This window comes from Lampetra planeri, chromosome 2 (genome assembly GCF_965212315.1).
Source record: "Lampetra planeri chromosome 2, kcLamPlan1.2.h2, whole genome shotgun sequence".
Classification (NCBI taxonomy): domain Eukaryota; kingdom Metazoa; phylum Chordata; class Hyperoartia; order Petromyzontiformes; family Petromyzontidae; genus Lampetra; species Lampetra planeri.
The window spans coordinates 32,883,230-32,902,453 of NC_136108.1; positions in this window are offsets into that span (position 1 = coordinate 32,883,230).

The window sequence follows — 19,224 nt, forward strand, 5'->3', positions numbered from 1 at the left end:
CACAATTAGCAAAAAATAACTGGACGTATTTGTCAATAACACTTTGTGGTGTTAAAATAAATAATATATACGTAATATCTGACGTTTCACGCAATGGCAACTTCTTAAAAGTAGTTAAGGTGGTTCGTCCACTGGCTAATTTCCATGCAGAGCCAGAACTGAACCCTGACGACATCTGAATCTGGGCTCGGGACCGAACCGGGCCAGTGGCTGTGTGAGCAAATATTCGCCACGTTGCATCATCCATGCCCCTCTTTGTCGCCACTCTATAAACTCGAGCCACAACTTGACTCATTCACGGCGTCCGATGTGCAGTGAAAGAGCCGGCTTGGTGCCTCATGAGCAGCAACCCGGACTGGATCGGCACGGCTCCGTAGCGGCTCGATTGGTTATCGTGGACAAGAACAGGTTGTCCAGAAACCGTGGCAGACCTTGCCGCTAAAACGTTGGCCGATGGGCATACGACCTGAGACATTGTGTTTTTTTGGTGGCGAAACAAACCCTTTAAGGGTTATTTATTGACAAAATAAGTTATTTGTGGATGCTGCGTCTGGCAGTGGTTGCACAAGCCCAACAAAATAAATGCAACACATTCGTCGTCATCACTGTGGTTTTAAAAAAGAAAAGTATAATAAGCGACGTTTCGGGTCTCTAAGCCCCTTCGCAGCAAGGGCTCTTGCTAAGTGGCGTGGTGCACAACGATGTTCGCCTGGACGCCTCCGTCTCGGCTCCCGCATCGGCCGTTCCACGTCCATCGTCCCCTGGGCGCCGGGTGTCTCGCCGAGTGGACACGGCAAAGGTGGCACGGCTTGGCCAGGGCGGTCGCTGGGCCGAACCCGCCATGCCCTTCGACAAAAGCAATTACCCAATATGGCCTTGGAATGCGTGGAGCGATGCGTCGGCAAAAAAACCTGCGAGCGTCATCCGATCAAACGGAGCGTACCGAGGGGCTCAGGTGTACGCCCGGGCAAGATGCCATGCCGCAAATGTTTGGAATAGCGCGCATTCGGTATGCATCACTCATCCAGGTCAATCATTGCACTCAGGAATTCGCAACTCTTCTGCTTCTGTGCAGCAAGGCGTTGCCTCCTCCGCACCCCCCCCCCCCCCCCGACTGTCCATGTAAGCGGCGCTCTTTGCGCCATCTGCTTTGCGAAGGAGTCACCGTCCCCCTTCTCGATCCGGCCCCGTCGTGAGGCTTGCACCGCAGCAGTCGGGCCCGGTCAGCGCCGGGTGCAGGTCAATAAGCCCGTCGCTGGCCGCTGTGAGGCCGAACCCATAGGCAGGGAAGGTCTGGCTGCGACGTGGTGACAGATGCGACTTGCGCGGTGCTTGCTCTGGCACGGAATGTGTCTTAGCAGATGAATGCAAGGCTTAGCATGGGAACGAATTCTTACCTTTTTTTTCGCAATTTTCTTTCCGCCGCAATTTTTCCATCGGAGTTGAAAACTCTGATTTTTTTTTTTTGGGCGGAGTTCCAAACCGCGCCCGAGTGTGCTGTTGTCATGCGACCTTGTTGCTGGCTCAGACATAATGCCGCTTGATAATATCCGTCTGGAAACTCGCCAGGCCGATGGACTGAAGCGTATCTTTTTATTTACATGGAGAGAGACACCATGGAGCTCTCCCTATATTTGCTTATTCATGATGCTCACTGTCAACTCATCATGAGTTTGTGTATAGAATTGCTCTTTGTTTTGAGCAAGGTCGTTGTGTTTTATACGGAGTGCTCTTGCCGATAACGTTTGGTGATGCGGCGAGTATGTCTTGAACGAGCCGTGACTGCTGATGAGATGCAGAATGGATAATTTCGGTCCGGAAAACCAGTTGGCTGATGGAATTAAACATATATAATGTTTCTTTCATGTATCTTTTGGAGAGCGAGAGTTTTGTTCTAATTATATTTGTTTTCAAGTGTTCATTCTGGCAATATGCAATAATCACCATCATTTGCTAGTTACACTACACTACCACACATCATATGCAGTACATCCTGAGGCGCCACGATAAAGCGTCTTTGAGATAATTACTCAGGAAGTGATTGCAGACCATTTACAATGTTTCAAAACAATACAGCATCGACCATATACATGACAAAACGAGAATACACTATAATTTTCGATTTAAAGCTTTCGTGACTGCAGGGATTCATCTTCTTGGTTCTTTCGGTAAAGTCACGTAGAATGGAAATAATAAAATAATAAAAATAAAAGCATATTATTTTATTATGTTTTATTTTTATTATTTTATTATTTCCATTCCACATGACTTTATCAAACGAACCAAAAACGAGAATACACTAAATTGAAAAGTCAGAAATGTGCTCGAGACTCTTTGTCTTGAAACGTGCGCCATCCCGCTCTGCTCCAGCAAGCTGCTGTTGAGCAGTGGGTGACCTCCGATCAGCATGGTGGCGAGATGACCGAGAATGTTCTCGACGAGCAGCTCACGGCTGCCGTCGCGAAAAGCAACCGCGTGCCTCCAACCTTGAAGGTAGAGGTGGAGCCCCTGCAAGATGCGCCACGGTGGCTGGGAGATGTCAACTACCTCGCCTGGTATACATGAGGTCGTAGGTTCGATCCTGACCCTGACGCCTGCCGTATATTTGTAGTTCGCATGTCTCTCTCTCTCTCTCTCGCTCTCCTCGTGGTCACGTGGATTTTTCCCGGGTCCTCCCGATTTTCCCTTCCCAATTTAGAAACATTCGTTCAGAGCATTTGGCTGCTATACATTTCCACGTGATAAGCCACTTCTTTGAGCTATCATTTGTGGCCAGGTCGCTTCTGAAAAAAAAAGAGTTAAATAGCTCAGTGGACCTCACCTGCTAAAATAAATGATAGTAGAAAAGTTCAGCATGCATAAACAAACCCCACCTGACTTTTCCTGGAGAACTCTTACTCAACTGACAAAATTCCCCGTGTCGCCTTCGGTATGCTTTGCAGTCGTGAACAATCGTTGCCATCGTCGTCGTTGTCACCCTCATCGCAAACGTCGAACATCGTCAACATTAGCTATCACAAGTCATTCGTCACCGTCCTCAATAACGCTTCGCAATCGTCACCGTGGCCAGTTGTTTTCCAGTGGCAGGCGAGGGAGCCGTCTAGGCAGTTTGGAGTGGGGCCAATGCCACTCGCATCTCAGTTACCTTTGTTTGAGTCACTTTAGCTGATGACAAACAGCGGCGGCGTTCGTCTCTCGCAGGATGTTTGACTCGATGTTTTTTGTTCTTCTTCTATAACCAATTTTGTTTTTGTTGAGAAGTCAAAAATAAACACAGACTGTAAAAAAAAAACTGTATTCTTACGTTCCCGTACTTTTCCACTGAGGGGGGTCTGATCTCACATTTGCGCGATTTAGTTAAAAAAAATAGTTTTTACAGCGCGACCTCTAATTGGTCGTCGGCATTGCGTGCTGTGGATATTTTTTTTTTACTTCTCGTTGCAGCCAATGCCTTTTTTCTCCCCCCCCCCCTCCTCCTCCAGCTCCACGCTTCCTGCCTCTGTTTCCCGCTGCATCGAATAACGGGCAAAATAATAAACGAGCCGGCGCTCGCTGCTTAATTATCGTTTGTGTGACCCGCGCTTGACTCACGTCTCAGATATGCGGTTCCTGCGCGGACAATCGCCTTGCGCGACGGTGCCAGCGCTCGCTGCGTGGCAACAGGCCCGGCGTTTGTTTGCGTAGCATGAAAAATACCCTGTTTGTGCCTCGACTTATTATTTTCTCTCTCGCCTTTCGTTGTTTTTACCCTTCGCGAAATAGTTTTAATTGCAACGAGCGCCGCTTCACGTGCCCGGTACGGCTCTTGGTAACTCGACTCGTTTAATTGTTTTCCCGACGCAAGCGCAGAGCGGAAAGGCATCTGTAAAATCCGCGTGGTTGGGTAAGCGCGCAGAAATGCCACCCTGCATTTGGAAGCGTGCCAGCACAGGTGGGGGATGTGTAACCCTCGCCGTGCCCTCACCTGCACGCCAGAGCTGTGAGGTGGCGCTTAATTTGGCCGGGGCGTAAGATGCACGATTGAGAGAAAGATCCTCGTGAACGGGGGGGGGGGGGTGCGAATGATTCTTCGGGGTCTTCAAGAATGCGCGAGACCGAAAACAATTACGATCGACCGACAGGAGAGAACGGTTCAGAGCGAAAAATTAGCCGACGGGAAAAAAGACCGCAGTTGCACGCACAGCTTACGAGAAATGAAACCAGGGCACAAAAGTGGAAGGGGGGGGGAGAGAACGGAAGCAACAAGTGGGAATAGATTCATCGGTAAAAGCCCTCGGAGGGAAGGGATTGAGCCGGAGTGGTGACGCTGGCTGAAGACCAAGAACAAAAGGCAGAGAAATTCGTTGGGCCCCCATCGTTGCTCACGAGCTGACGGAAGGGACAGATGCCGATACTTGTTTTGACACTTTTAGGGTTAGGCCCTCCTGTGCGTTGAGTGTATGCACGCGTGTGAACGTATGAACGTGTTTGGTGGGTAGAACAGACGTATGCCCTGATGAATGAAGCGGAGAGCTTCGGTGTATCACCGATTGCGCTGTTAGCAGAAGAAACTAATTCCCCATTTACATTTCGATTTAAAGCTTTCGTGACTGCAGGGATTCATCTTCTTGGTTTTTTTCGGTAAAGTCACGTAGAAGGGAAGTAATAAAATAATAAAAATAAAACATAATAAAATGAAACAATTCTCACGACGTTTCGGCCACATTTCGGCCACAACGCAAGCAGCCGTCCTCAGGTGAAGACGGCTGCTTGCGTTGTGGCCGAAACGTCGTGAGAATTGTTTCATTTTATTATGTTTTATTTTTATTATTTTATTACTTCCCTTCTACGTGACTTTACCGAAAAAAACCAAGAAGATGAATCCCCATTTACAGTCGTGATATATGCGTGCACGAACGTGGCTTATCACCACGCGTTGGAAGTGGTGCACAAGCACAATTAGCAACAACAAGAAAACTCGACGCATAAACATCTCAACACATTCCTCAATAGCAATGCCTTTAAAAGGAGAAAAGAAGTCATTATACAACAGGCGACGTTTTGAGTATGGCCCTTCTTCATAGCATGCATGCCCGTAGCGTCGCCTATTATATGTATGTCCTTTTAAGGGCAGGTTAAAAAAGTTACATTATTTTACGTGGGTAGACTCGAGATGTGAACAGTGAAAATTATGATAGAAATTAAACAAAACTAAACTTTTTTTTTATTTTACCAGGTAAGGCCCACTGAGCTATATAGCTCTTTTTCAGAAGCTACCTGGCCACAAGCGATAGCTCAAAAAAGTGGCTCATCAGGTGGAAGTTTGTCGCAACCAAATACTTTACGCGGATGTTTCTGAACGTGGAGGGAAAAACCGGAGGACCCAGAGAAAAATCCACGCGACCACAGGGAGAGAGACATGGAAACTCCAAATATTACAGGCGTTCAGGGTCGGGATTGAACCCGCGACCTCCTGTATACCAGGTGAGGTAGTTAACATCTCGCCACCATGACGAGATGTACAAGAAATTCGCACGTGTGTCAGCAACCAAACACTAATCCTCTGTCAATGTTATTGAAATATCGGCAACTCCCTCGTTTGTTTAGGGTTTGCATTTACACACTCTATATGATTTTTTTATGGCAACTGCAGAAAAATCCAATGCTCTACGTCCATTGTTGTACTCTAAATCTACGCTCCTGCTTCTACGATCCTCCGCCTTTGCCAACGACACGCACGGCTCTGACCGCAGCCGACGCCTAAATCGCCCGCAACACGCCGCACTATCTCGTCAATCTCGGAAGCGAAGCAGACTTGAGCCTGGATAAGTGCTCGGATGGACAAGCCACCACAATGCACAACAACAGGTTTGCTATAGGCTGCCCCGGGGCTACCTTGTGAGCAACGGGAGGGCAGTGCCTTACGGCTATGCTCCCTCTGCCTTCACCAAACCCACACTGACCACAGTGGTGAAGTATGGTCAAATAACCCCTCTCCTACCCACGACCCGCACACTGTCATGGAGAGGCCTTTGATCCCAAGTAGGGGATTGGCAAAGGGGCTGTGTGTGGCCCAATGCCCCCCTTCAAACGCTCCGTTGACTTATCGCATCGGCCGCATTGCCCCTCCTTGTAAATGTGGGGCGAGGATGCTTATCCGCTTGCGTAAATTAAACTCACTCGCGGCAACTGTGGTTACTATTATAATTCAAAGGTTGTTTTGTGTGATTTTATCGCTGTGCCCCCCCCCCCGTCGAACTAAATATAACTCACAATGGCACTGTGATGACTCTGCTCGCAACTATTCTCGACACAAGCGCTTCGAAGAAATGCCACCCGCGTGTCGCAACTTTACGTCCAATTTCCTCCTTTTTTATGCAACCCGAGTCAACTCTTAATGACGCTTTGCAAGTATCTCATAATCGGTGCTTGCAACTAATTTACAGCCCCCCCCCCCCCCCCCGTGATCCACTGCTGGACTGAGAGCTCGCCAAAGACCGTGTCGGTCGTGCTGGGTTGTTCAACAACACTTCTTGACAAGTCTAGGTCGGTGCTCATTTTATGAAGGTCGGTGGCTGGTTTGGATATCGCTCGCCGCTGATGTTAGCCGTGGCCGGAAATCAAAACGTGGTTAATTTGGTTCGCAGTGCAGTGTGCCACCTCTGCCCCCCCCCCAACCCCACTGACGCTTGCTAAAAGAGGTCAAGGCGCAGCCCTGGAATCTCCTCCTCACGCCGCTGTTGACAGAAGAGCCTCCACTAACTTGAAGGGGCCAGACGCCTTGGAAGAAGTGGGGAATACCCACGCTTTACCCCACCACACACCACCTGCCGATCGACTGAGTTGTACCCATTTTGACCGCTGGGTTAACAGAGGCGACGGGGGGGGCTTTGCTTTTTTACAACTGCCGCAACCGGGAGAACGGATCGAACCCGCGACCGGACGTGATTGCGCGGCTGGTGCGCTGCTCACCACGACACCTCGCAAGCGTCCAGCGACGCTCATTGCCAACGGGTCAACGTGACGGCCACGGAACCACCAGACGTGGTTTGGGTGTGAGACGGGAGAAGGTGGTGGTGGGGGCGGTGGTGGGGGCGGGGGTCGGAGGGGGGGGCCCAATGTGCCGCTGGGTTTTGTGCTTGGGGCCACGCTCCCTCATTCCAGAGGGCCCCCACCCCCTTCCGCTAATTCAGCCTCGGCTTTTATCAGCCACCGCCGTGGCAGCAGCGACAGATTGGAACCTGGCAAATTCCACTGAACCCGACCGGTCGCCGGTCTGCGTGGGCCGTCTGTCCGCCCGCGCTGTTCGGCGGTTGGTGGCGGCGGCGGTGGTGCTATTTGTATTTGTGTGCGAGTGAGTGAGTGTGTTTGTGTGTCTTTGTCCTTATCTCTAATCACCTGTTATTTCCCTGCTGCTAACAATAACCCTTATTTGGTTTTGAATTGGCAGTCGAGTGTAAAGGCACGTCGTCGTCAGGATTGGCTCACTTGCCCACCCCTCCCGCCTCTCCGCTTTGTTCTTTATTTTAAAGCTATTTAATAGTTTTTAACGTTGGCGATTCGATTTTTTTTTGTTCAGCACCTGAACATTTTAGCTCCGCTCGCCGAAAAAGAGTCCGTTGTCCCCACCGGTGCGGCGGCGGTGATTCGATAAATAAATCCGCCGGCTTTTTTTACAGCCGTGCGTGCCGCCGCGCTGAGTTGTTGCGAGCGCTGGATTTTTTTCCCCCTTTAGGCCGCACCTGCGTCGTGATGGATTGCCTGCCCTCCAACCCTTGACGATGACGCCTCCTATTAATCCTTGGGAGAGCGTCCCACGCGTGGAAATGTGGGGTTGGTGCGGTGGGGAAGGTGGGCGAGGGATGGAGGTCCTATCGCTGGGCACGAGGCCGGATGGACGCCAGTCGGATTGAGCGCGCCGGTGAAATCGCATGTCCCAGTGGGGCCCCGTTGTGCAAGAGGTGCAGCCACGGTTGGGCGTCCGATTTGGAACCTGCACCCAGGTGGCTCGGCAGCAGAGCGAGGCGGCTGGCAATCGGAAGGTTGCGATAAAAAAAAAACCCCCGTATGATGAATTTTTTGTTGTTGTAAATTGGCGGTCGTTTTGCCGCATTGCTGATGGCGATGGGGACGTGGAAACGTTCTTGCCAAAAACTGGATGTGGAAGTACGTCTTCCGTCAACGCTCGAATCGGACCCCGTACAGGGATAGACATCCCTCCTTGTGTTGCATTTTAAAGTTGCACATTTTTTTGGGAAAAACACGAATTAAGATTTGTATGCAACTGCCTCGAGTTGCCCGTTATTCCAGGTGATATCGGTTCATTTCCACGCGATGCTTATCGGTGAGTGGCAGAATGTGTGTCTCCTCTACACAAGTTCAGCCTTAAATTGAATACCTCGTGTGTTGTGTAAATACCATCGTTGGGGAGACCAAGGAGGCCAGACATTGTGCTAACCACACCGTGTCCGTCATGTGCTATGCCATCTACAATGCTTGGCTGGGAGGGGGAGGGAATCTTGGTGTGTTTTTTTTCTTCCAGACTTAGCCAAAGGCTTTTCCCGCTGCGTGCTCTGTAGCTCTCATTGTCACTACCACTTTCCTGTTTTGCTGCAGGGGACAACGGATGCTAATAAATTTCATTTTCCTGACCTTTCTGTTTACCACTGGGGCCTGGCGTACCTCCCCAGTCATTTGCAGAATGTCACGGTTATTTGTGACCTTGAGCCAAGCACAAATCACTTAGCGGGAACCGCAAAGCATTGCAGATTTTACCCACAATTCCCTCCCGACGCGTCCTCGCCACCAGGCCCTAGGCAGAGGAGGTCCTCTCTGCCCATCGGCTGCGTGCCTGGCGACAGCGAGCATGTATGCTGTGTGGGTGGAGTCATTCTCCAGCTGGTGGAGGCCTCCTTGGGCCTGCGCGGCTGAGGGTGACCTGCATGTGTCGGGGGCCCTCGTTGCCACTGACTTGCCCGGTGCGCTGCCCACACGGCTTCGGCGATCTGTCTCATGATGTCCCTGTGAGGTCCTCACTTCTGCGATGCACGGGGTGAGTCCTTCATCCAGCAGTGGATTGACCCATGCTGATGATGATGATTGGGTGCTGAGGTGGCTAATGTTAACTCCCTCACCTGGTATGCAGGAGACGTTGGTTCGAACCCGATCCGGACGCCTGTTTATTTGGAGTTTACATATTCTTCCTGTGGATGTGTGGATTTTTCACCGGGTCCTCAGTTTTTTTTTTCTGCACATTTAGAACCATGCATTCAGAGTATTTCGCCGCTATATATTTCCACATGATGCATAAGTCACTTCGGTGAGCTGTCATTTGTGGCCTGGTCGCTTCTCCGAAAGAGTTACATCGCTCGGTGGGCCTTGTCCGGTCAAAATAATAAAACAAAGTTTATAGTTTTATAACCGGTTTCTTTCGGGGAAACTTATATTTCTCCCATGCCGGCCGTAGAACTGCTTAGCCAACGCTGACTTGGCAAGGTTAGCCACACGAGAGCTCGGGTGGGATGGAGGCTGCAGGTGGAGCGGCTACATGCGGGAGACAGGATTCACGTGGCTCTATCGTCACGATCGTCCCGCTCATTATTGCCCCTGTCATGCAGTGTCTGCGGAACGTATGGCTTCGTGCAAAGCCTTGACCGGTAAACACACTTGGTGGACTTTTATACCGAGATTGCATTGAGACGCAAGGCTTATCGAATAACAGCGACGGGCGATGGGTTGGCAGCGGTCCCTAGCAGCCGGAGCGAGTCTAAATATAGTACATTCAGCTGCAGGAAAAGTCTCCTGTTGCAGAGTTTTCAGCGATAATTACTGCCACAAAGGGCTATTTTTATTCCAATGATTCGATAAGCCGCATTGTAAGTGGGCAGAGTAAATATTTAGCAGATTATTGAACGGGGTGGCGTGGAACGGGAGCCTTTTGGTGTTTTTTATTTAGCGATTGGGAAATTCCTGAGTGCGGCGGCGGGTGATGGGAACTGTACCGATTTGCGCAAGAGAGAAAACTCCGCTTCAATAAAACTTGAGCGATTGCAGGGCACGGAGCAGCGTGGCTGATGGGACAACGCCGACTACGACGATGAGTATTGAATTGGGGATAATCAGTTGAGTTAATTTATTTATTAGGTATAACCATCGATTTAAAGCTTTCGTGACTGCAGGGATTCATCTTCTTGGCTATTTCGGTAAAGTCACGACAGACCTGTTCTTCACCTGAGAACGGCTGCTTGCGTTGTGGCCGAAACGCCATGAGAATTGTATTTTATTATGTTTTATTTTTTATTATTTGATTATTTCCCTTCTACGTGACTTTACCGAAAGAACCAAGAAGAGGTATAACCCTGTGAGCCATGCGGCTCTTGACTCGGGTGCAACCGCAACAAACAAAAACATGAACAAGAAACATACAAAAAAACATAATCGGGTGTTGCCCCCCCCCCCTCTCCTCGTTGTCCACACAATAGCGACGACTTTAAGGAGATATTCGGAGCACTGACCCCCCCCACCTCCCCGTAGATCGACGGCGGTGGTGGGGAGGGGGGAGATCTTGGGGGGGGGGCAGCCTCCACGTGCCGCCGCGTCGAGGGCGTTGAAATTTGCCAGATTCGTAAAATGATCCTCAAAATTTGGATTATGTAACAGGTGACCTTTCGGGCAATGGCCCTTCTTGATAGCACATGGAAGGAGAAGGCCCACTGCCCACATCATTTCCTGTCATAGTTTTTTTTAGGCTCGCAGTGTTGTTTAGTTTGTGTGTTGTTCATTTTGTGCTTGTGAGCTATTGCCAGCGCAACAGCAGCAGCAGCATCATCATCACGAAATCATTTATTCACTTGGGATCATACAGCAGCAATCATCGCCCCCTACTGGCAGACTAATACCCCGGGTCACTCTTACAAATGAGACTAATCCTGCTCTCGTCGAGTTCTCACCTGGTTAAACAACGTAAACTTGAAACGTGGCCTCGTGTTCCAGGGTACAAAGCAACAGTTGCAACGTTTACAGAGCTGTATACAGACCTATGGTTACCATTCTTGTTTGATTGCTGGCCGTTTGTAGATTTAACACTGAACAAAGTCAGCTGAACACTGACCATTTGTACAGTCGTTAGTTTAACACGTAGGTTTTTGCGACCAATATCATCCATAATTGAGGGGGGGGGGGGGTTATTACCACAGTAGTTGTCAGTGGGCCTTGGTCTGAACCATCTGAGCTGCATTTTGCCCCGGCAGTTAGCGAACCTATAACACCTGGGATTTATCCAGCGACCTCCGATATTCGTCGGGCCACTCCTGAAGCCATCTGTGTGATTCGCCAACCTCACTGACGTCACTGTGAATGTTTCGTTGTCGCCCGTCAACTCCCGGCCACGCGAAATGAGAAGCGTTATTCAAGTCTGTGCGTCCTTTTGCGGGAGTTTTTTGAGGCTTCTGTGTGATTCCATGGGTCTCTGTGCCAGTCCATGGGTCTCTGTGTGAGTCCATGGGTTTCTGTGCCAGTCCATGGGTCTCTGTGCCAGTCCATGGGTCTCTGTGTGAGTCCATGGGTCTCAGTGCGAGTCCATGGGTCTCTGTGTGATTCCATGGGTCTCTGTGTGAGTCCATGGGTCTCTGTGTGATTCCATGGGTTTCTGTGCCAGTCCATGGGTCTCTGTGCCAGTCCATGGGTCTCTGTGTGAGTCCATGGGTCTCAGTGCGAGTCCATGGGTCTCTGTGTGATTCCATGGGTCTCTGTGTGAGTCCATGGGTCTCTGTGTGATTCCATGGGTTTCTGTGCCAGTCCATGGGTCTCTGTGCCAGTCCATGGGTCTCTGTGTGAGTCCATGGGTTTCTGTGCCAGTCCATGGGTCTCTGTGCCAGTCTATGGGTCTCTGTGTGAGTCCATGGGTCTCAGTGCGAGTCCATGACCCTTCACGTGAGTTTATATCTGGCGAGTCCATGGGTCTCTGTGTGAGTCCTTGACCCTTCACGTGAGTTTATCGGTGGTCTGCAACAGTACCGCACGACCCCGCTTCGGTACATCGCCGGCAGCGTCTCGGATGTTCTCCGTGTGGCCGCTCCCGAAGCCGTCCACTGGCTCACTTCTCCACCCTCCGCGTGAACTTAGAAACGTCGTCGATCGATTCCCAACACCCCCCACCAGCCACCGTACAAAACAAGAATAACAGCCCAGGTGCCGAGTCATCCCCCCCACCCCATCTGATCGATTTTCTCTGCAGCTGCCCACCCTCCCCCTCCCTCCTCCCTCCCCCAACAACAACATCCCTGGCAATCCACAGTAGCGCGCCGGGTATTGCTTAATGGCAATTTACAGGACAATGAAGTTCTTGGCAATCGGCGCGATAGACGCCGCTATCGCCGCTGCAGAAACTCGCTCCGCGCAGCCTCGGCACCGACGACCTCTAACGGCGGCCGGCCCTCGCAGTCCGATGCTGGTAGTTGTTGTGGGGGAGGGAGGGAGGAGGTTCGTCGTCCACGCAGCTTGCCCGCCGTAGCCGGGAGGGGGGGGGGCACGGAGGAACCCGCCCGTTGATTCTGCGAGCGCCGTGTTGTTTTTAGCGACGCTTGATGTGTTGTTATGTCGGCCGCCGAGGCGCGTGCGTGCGTGCGTGCGCCTTTTTAAATCCTTTATATTAAGTTCACTTGCTTGCTTGCTTGCGCGCTTACGACCGTGCACATCTTTCGGTCGTTTTTTAACCCACTTCCCGTGATCCAATCGAGCTGACATTTTGCACACAGACTCGTTGTGCGTGATAATGTATTTTCGTGAAAATTTTTTTCCAAAATTTTCCACTTTTTAGGAAAAAAAAAATTCATATTTCATTTAAAATACCAATGTGATAAAAATGAAACTCTTACTCAAGAAAAACAGAAATGAATAATAAAATAAAACCGATGCCACGCATATAAAGGATTTATAGTGAAAAACTTTGTTTTTACGGGTTAATTTTTTTTCGTTCGTCTCGATATTTTATTGAGCGCTACGGCTCGATGCGTGAGTGGACGGCAATCGCCAGGAGCGAGGACGACAACGACGATTTTGACTGCCGCTCGCAAAAGAGCAACGCGCTGCGAGTATAAATTGACGAGCTTGAATTTAGACGCAGACTCGGATCGTCGGGTGACGCTATCAGAGACTGCATTGCATCCAACGGGACCAAAAAATGGTGATTGTCCCTCTATGTAAATAAAAATGTTTTAGCGAGTTCACAAACTGGCTTACCTGATGATATTTGTGGGGGAAGGGGGAGGGAGGCGGAGGGGAGGAAAACTGCTCAACCTCTTAAACAACGTTTAATAAGTAAGTCTTTGACTAAAAGTTATGATTGCTTTAGTTGACTAGACTAAGAGAATGACTCAATGAAAACTCAGACTTGACAAATTCCACAGGTTGCCATCGACCAGACTAAGACTGCCCCAATCACAATAAAAACGTTGTATCAATCGTGATGTCTATTCGTGCTTGCCTCTCAAGGCACCACACACAACCAGCTACCATCCTCCCCACTACACCACACTCAGCTACCAACCTCCCCACCACACCACACCCACCCAGCTACCATCCCCCCCACCACACCACAACCACTCAGCTACCATCCCCCCCACCACACCACACCCAGCTACCATCCTCCCCACCACACCACACTCAGCTACCAACCTCCCCACCACACCACACCCACCCAGCTACCATCCCCCCCACCACACCACAACCACTCAGCTACCATCCCCCCCACCACACCACACCCAGCTACCATCCTCCCCACCACACCACACTCAACTACCATGCCCCCCACTACACCACAACCACTCAGCTACCATCCCCCCCACCACACCACACTCAGCTACCATCCTCCCCACCACACCACACCCAGCTACCATCCCCCCCACCACACCCACCCAGCTACCATCCCCCCCACCATACCCACCCAGCTACCATCCCCCCCACCATACCCACCCAGCTACCATCCCCCCCACCACACCTACCCAGCTAGCATCCCCCCCACCATACCCACCCAGCTACCACCATCCTCCCCACCACACCACACTCACTCAGCTACCATCCTCCCTACCACACCACACCCACCCAGCTGCCAACCCCCCCCACCACACACAACCAGCTACCATCCCCCCCACCACACCACACTCAGCTACCATCCTCCCCACCACACCACACTCAGCTACCAACCTCCCCACCACACCCACCCAGCTACCATCCCCCCCACCACACACACTCAGCTACCAACCTCCCCACTACACCACACCCACCCAGCTACCATCCCCCCCACCACACCACAATCACTCAGCTACCATCCCCCCACCACACCCACCCAGCTACCATCCCCCCCACCACACCACACTCAGCTACCAACCTCCCCACCACACTACACCCACCCAGCTGCCAACCCCCCCCCCCACCACACCCACCCAGCTACCATCCTTACCACCACACTCACTCAGCTACCATCCCCCCCCACCACACCCACCCAACTACCATCCCCCCAACCCCACCACACCACACCCAGCTACCATCCCACCACACCCACCCAGCTACCATCCCACCACACTACACCCACTCAGCTACCATCCCCCCCACCACACCACACCCACCCAGCTACCATCCCCCCCCACCACACCCACCCAGCTACCATCCTCCCCACCACACACACTCAGCTACCATCCTCCCCACTACACCACACCCACCCAGCTACCATCCCACAACACCACACCACACCCAGCTACCATCCTCCCCACCACACCCACCCAGCTACCATCACCCCCACCACACACACGCAGCTACCATCTCTTCTTTTTGAGGGCCTGAAACTGCTCCAAACCGCTCATGTCCGCTCCGACAAAGGGCCATCGCACGCAAAACGTCAGCCAGCTACATATTTGGGGTTCGCCTGCTCCCCCACCCCCCTTCCCCCCATTCGTCTCGAACCAGATTGTCCGTTTAGAGATGTGAATTACAACAGTGTAACAAGCACGCTTCCTCAATTTGGCGAGGGCAAACTGTTTAATACTTTCACCCAGCGATCTGCCATGTGGACGTCTGGAGCATTCTGCGTCGCCGTCGTCGCTGTGAATAGCGCGTTTCCGTCGCGTGCTGCCTCGCCGTTGCCGTTAGGGCTCGGTGACCGCTCATCACGCCGAACAAGAAAAAAAGAAGTGGCTTTTTTTTGTGTGTGTGTCCGCGAACAAAGCACTCGGAATTTTTCACTCGAATGTTTTTTTTTTTTGGGGGGGGGGGGGGGTGGTTATCAGTCGGAATAAATGCGGCGGCCGGTGTGCAAACACCCGACGGAGGCCGTTGGGTTCTCAGGCCGAGCGAGGCGAGCGGCTAACCCGCCAGCGCTTTGGCGCTACGTCGTGCGTGCCGGACGTTTCGTTCCGCGCGCCCGTCCCGTTGTGTCGCGTGCGCGTGTGGCAGCTCCGGGGTGCACCCCCCCACCCACCCCCCTCTCCCCCTCTTGTGCCAATGTATGTTTGTGCTGCCACCGCCGTTATCCGCCGCGTTGTCTCGGGCGATGACGCACTCCGAGCCCGGCCGCAAGCGCGTCACTGACGCACGCGACGGCTCTCTCCGAAGCGGCGCTGGAATCCGTCGCTCCGGCACAAAGAAGAGGGCTGTTGTACCGGAGACCCGCGAAGGCTCCGACCTGGCACGGCGCTCGCGCGATGTCCCTGCGAGAATTCGCGCCGCCCGCTCGCTTGCGACGTTGGCATTGCGAATCGGTTAGCGCTTCGTCATTTCGGCCATCGTCCTCTCCTCCCCCCAACCCCAACTGCACCCCATGAACTGGGACGGATTTGGCAGTATAGGGGGAATATCGACGTTGAAGGTGGTATTGTCGCTGGTCTTCGCCGGAGTTACACAATCGCAATAGGGCACTCGGCTCGGTTACAACAGCTGCCGCCCCGTGCCCGAGCCACGATTGCTTGCTACTTTCAGTCATCCACTGCAGCTTACTTTGCTCCTGTCACCCTGCACTACAGCTCACGGTAGAACTTTCCGCAGCGTGCCTCGCAGCCTCCTCCTGTCTGCAGCAAGGACCAGGACCTCCACTGTCAGGGCGTTGCTTTACCGCGGCAGCCTCCTCGGTCTGAACCACGGCCATCGCCATCTCACGGCACTTTCGCCGCAGCAGCGTTAAATGCACGCGGACTTTTAAGCGAAACTAAAAGGCCCTTGCCTCTATCTTTAAAGGCCCCACCTGTGTCACCTGGCCTGGCTTTTGAGCAACACTAAGGTGGACTCCGCACCTCAATAGTCGCGGTAATTTATATCCGTCAAATATTTGTGTGTGTTGTAAATTGCGTGAATATTACTATTGTTACGAATAAAAACTACACTTTATACGTGGTTCTGAGTTGACATCATGCTCAGCTTTCGAGTACGGATGCGGTTGCTGTGTCTTCCCTGGTGGTCTCCCTGGAGGTTTTCTCAAGCCGAACTCCGCCAACCATGCTCACCGCTGACTGGCACGGTTGGCTTTGTACCGTGCGAATTAAGTTCAGCATACATGCAAAGGGCCCTGAATGGCTCCAAGACAACATAGTTTTGTTTTAGTATTTTTGAACCGTGTTTGTCTTGCACACTTACAATCGCGATTGATATGATTACCCTCGCTGACCCAGGAGAGCCGCACTGAGTCACGTGACTCTTTTTCAAGAGAACCCTGCCAAGTTTTCGCAGTTGGGGTCGGGGGGGGGCGATGATTCTAGCCATGCGTCAAATTTCAAATTGAGTAATTTGCGGGCAATTATCAAATCTGGCTAAATTTGACCTTTTGCGCCGGCCGACGATGGCCAACTCTTGTGAATGACGTCACCGTGATCATTAATGTCCATATTGAAGCAGCCAGCACGCGGTATTATTACTATGGTCGATACGCTACCGCAGTATAGACCAGGGCGGCCGCTGGATTCGAACCATGAACCTCTGTAACAAGAGGCGAATGTGCTAGTGCTGGGCCGTGTCGTCGTCCTAATAAAAAAAAACACTTTATATATATTAAAAAAAAACATGTTTGCAAGCTAATGTGTGCTAAAATGGTGCAAGTTTAAGTTCAATGTCCCTGCCAGCCCTCATGCGATTGAACTCATTAATTAACTCGAGGTCGTACACGAGTGATAGCTGATTGCACAATTGAAAAGCACCTTTGCTATTGCAGGTCGGCTGTGACCTTAAAACTGCGCAAGTTTGGGTTTTCCCTGGATAAAGTGCACACGGGTGTGAATAACTTTTATTTATTCTGGATTATCGTCTTTCCCCTGTGTTGCACCATCTCCCCGCTCTTTATTACAATAAACTTTAGTGCCGTGAGCCGACCAGAACCCTGGCATTGGAGCGGAGCAACTGCCCCACGATTGTTGTTGCATTAAGGAGCCCTTATTAGGTTTGATTTACAGCTCCAGGGATTTTACAAGGCTAATCCTCTTTGCCGGTGAGGGGGCGCATGATGGTGCCCTCCGTGCGTGGCACCATGCACCGGGTATGGGACGTGTCGGAGGCAGCTGTTCCTGCCCCCCCCCTGCTTCCACTGGTATGGTGCATTCTGGGAAGTCATCACGTGGTTGGCACGGATTCTGGTGTGGTTAATAGATTTGGGGCCACCGCCTGTCCCGTTTCTTTCCCCCTCTTTGTAGCCCAGCGCCTGGGCCACTCGCACCCATTGGGCGGGCCTCGGTGCGGTTCCACCACTGGACGTGGTCCCGCATGCAAGCCCCGCCGTTTCTCTCGGGGTCACGAGATTCGTGAAACTAGGGCACGCAAAACTCTAAAGATGCATGAGAAAATATGAAGAAGAAAAAAAATATTTAAATGATAAGCGAGGAATTTACTAAATTATACCACCTAAAAGTAGGGCATCTTACGAAGAAATCTTCAACCTCCCGGAGTCACCGGCCATCAGATTGCGCGGCCGCAGAACAGGCCCAAACGAGCGAACCTGCAGCGGTGGCAGCTATGAATAGAATTAGCGGAGGGGCTTGGCCGTCACACTCCGATTAATGCAGTAAAAATAAGGGCTTGTTTTGTTGAAAGTGAGCAGACCCGATGCCGCTTTGCGTGCGAATCTCCTCGCCGGCCAAGGGCTTGCCGTGCGACGGCGTAAGGTGCGTTAAGGGGTTGTTTGTTGATATTTTATCTCAGCTTACAACTCATGGACGACGGATGCTCAACAAGATGTCACTCCGACATTGCTGTGTTGGATAACGGATCGCCCAGTAAACGTGCAACGTTGTTCGAATGTTTCGATTTAAAACTTTCGTGACTGCAGGGATTCATCTTCTTCGTTCTTTCGGTAAAGTCACGTAGAATGGAAATAATAAAATGATAAAAATTAAACATAATAAAATAATTCTCACGACGTTTCGGCCACAACGCAAGCAGCCGTCCTCAGGTGGAGAACAGACTCTGTCTTCTCGACAGACCTTCTCGACAGACCTGTCCTCCACCTGAGGACGGCTGCTTGCGTTGTGGCCGAAACGTCGTGAGAATTATTTTATTATGTTTTATTTTTATTATTTTATTATTTCCATTCTACGTGACTTTACCGAAAGAACCAAGAAGTTGTTCGAATGGTTGGTCCAACGTTCCATGTTTATTGCCTAAGTGTTGTGTTACTTTTTAAACAATAAACATTGATAATTATTATTAATTTAAAACCAATCCCAGACAAATTGAAGCCACACTGTGACGGAGATGCAACAGGTGTCGTCAAACGCTTCGGTTGGCCAGTGTGAGCATTCGATATTGGATTGTGAAAGTCCCGGGATGAAACATTTCCATCGAGCGGCCCACGGTCACTGTCGTTTCCCTCCTGCACAAACATCGCAGCGATCGGAGTAGGAGCCGTTCCATAAAGGTGGCGGCACACGCATTTTGTAGCTTTGAGAAGTGTCGTGAGTAACGGCGTACCGTCGTTATACCGGCACATTCCCACCGCCGGTGAGCATTGATGTCTTAAAATAAATTACAGCGGTCATTCTTGTTTTGTCTTCATCTTTGTTTAACGAAGAGCCGGGTTCCTTGGCTCGAGATCCCACTCCAAGCGCTTCACCCAAGCAGCAGCCCCCTCCGTGGATCGGACTCTTGAACCTCAACTCGGGGTGGTGAGATGAGGTGATGTCTCTTCGTCTTCCTCAACGGTGGCTTGCTTTATCTGAATTATTTTTAGGTGACACCATCGCTGGATGATGACTTTTTTTTAACGATGTACACGGG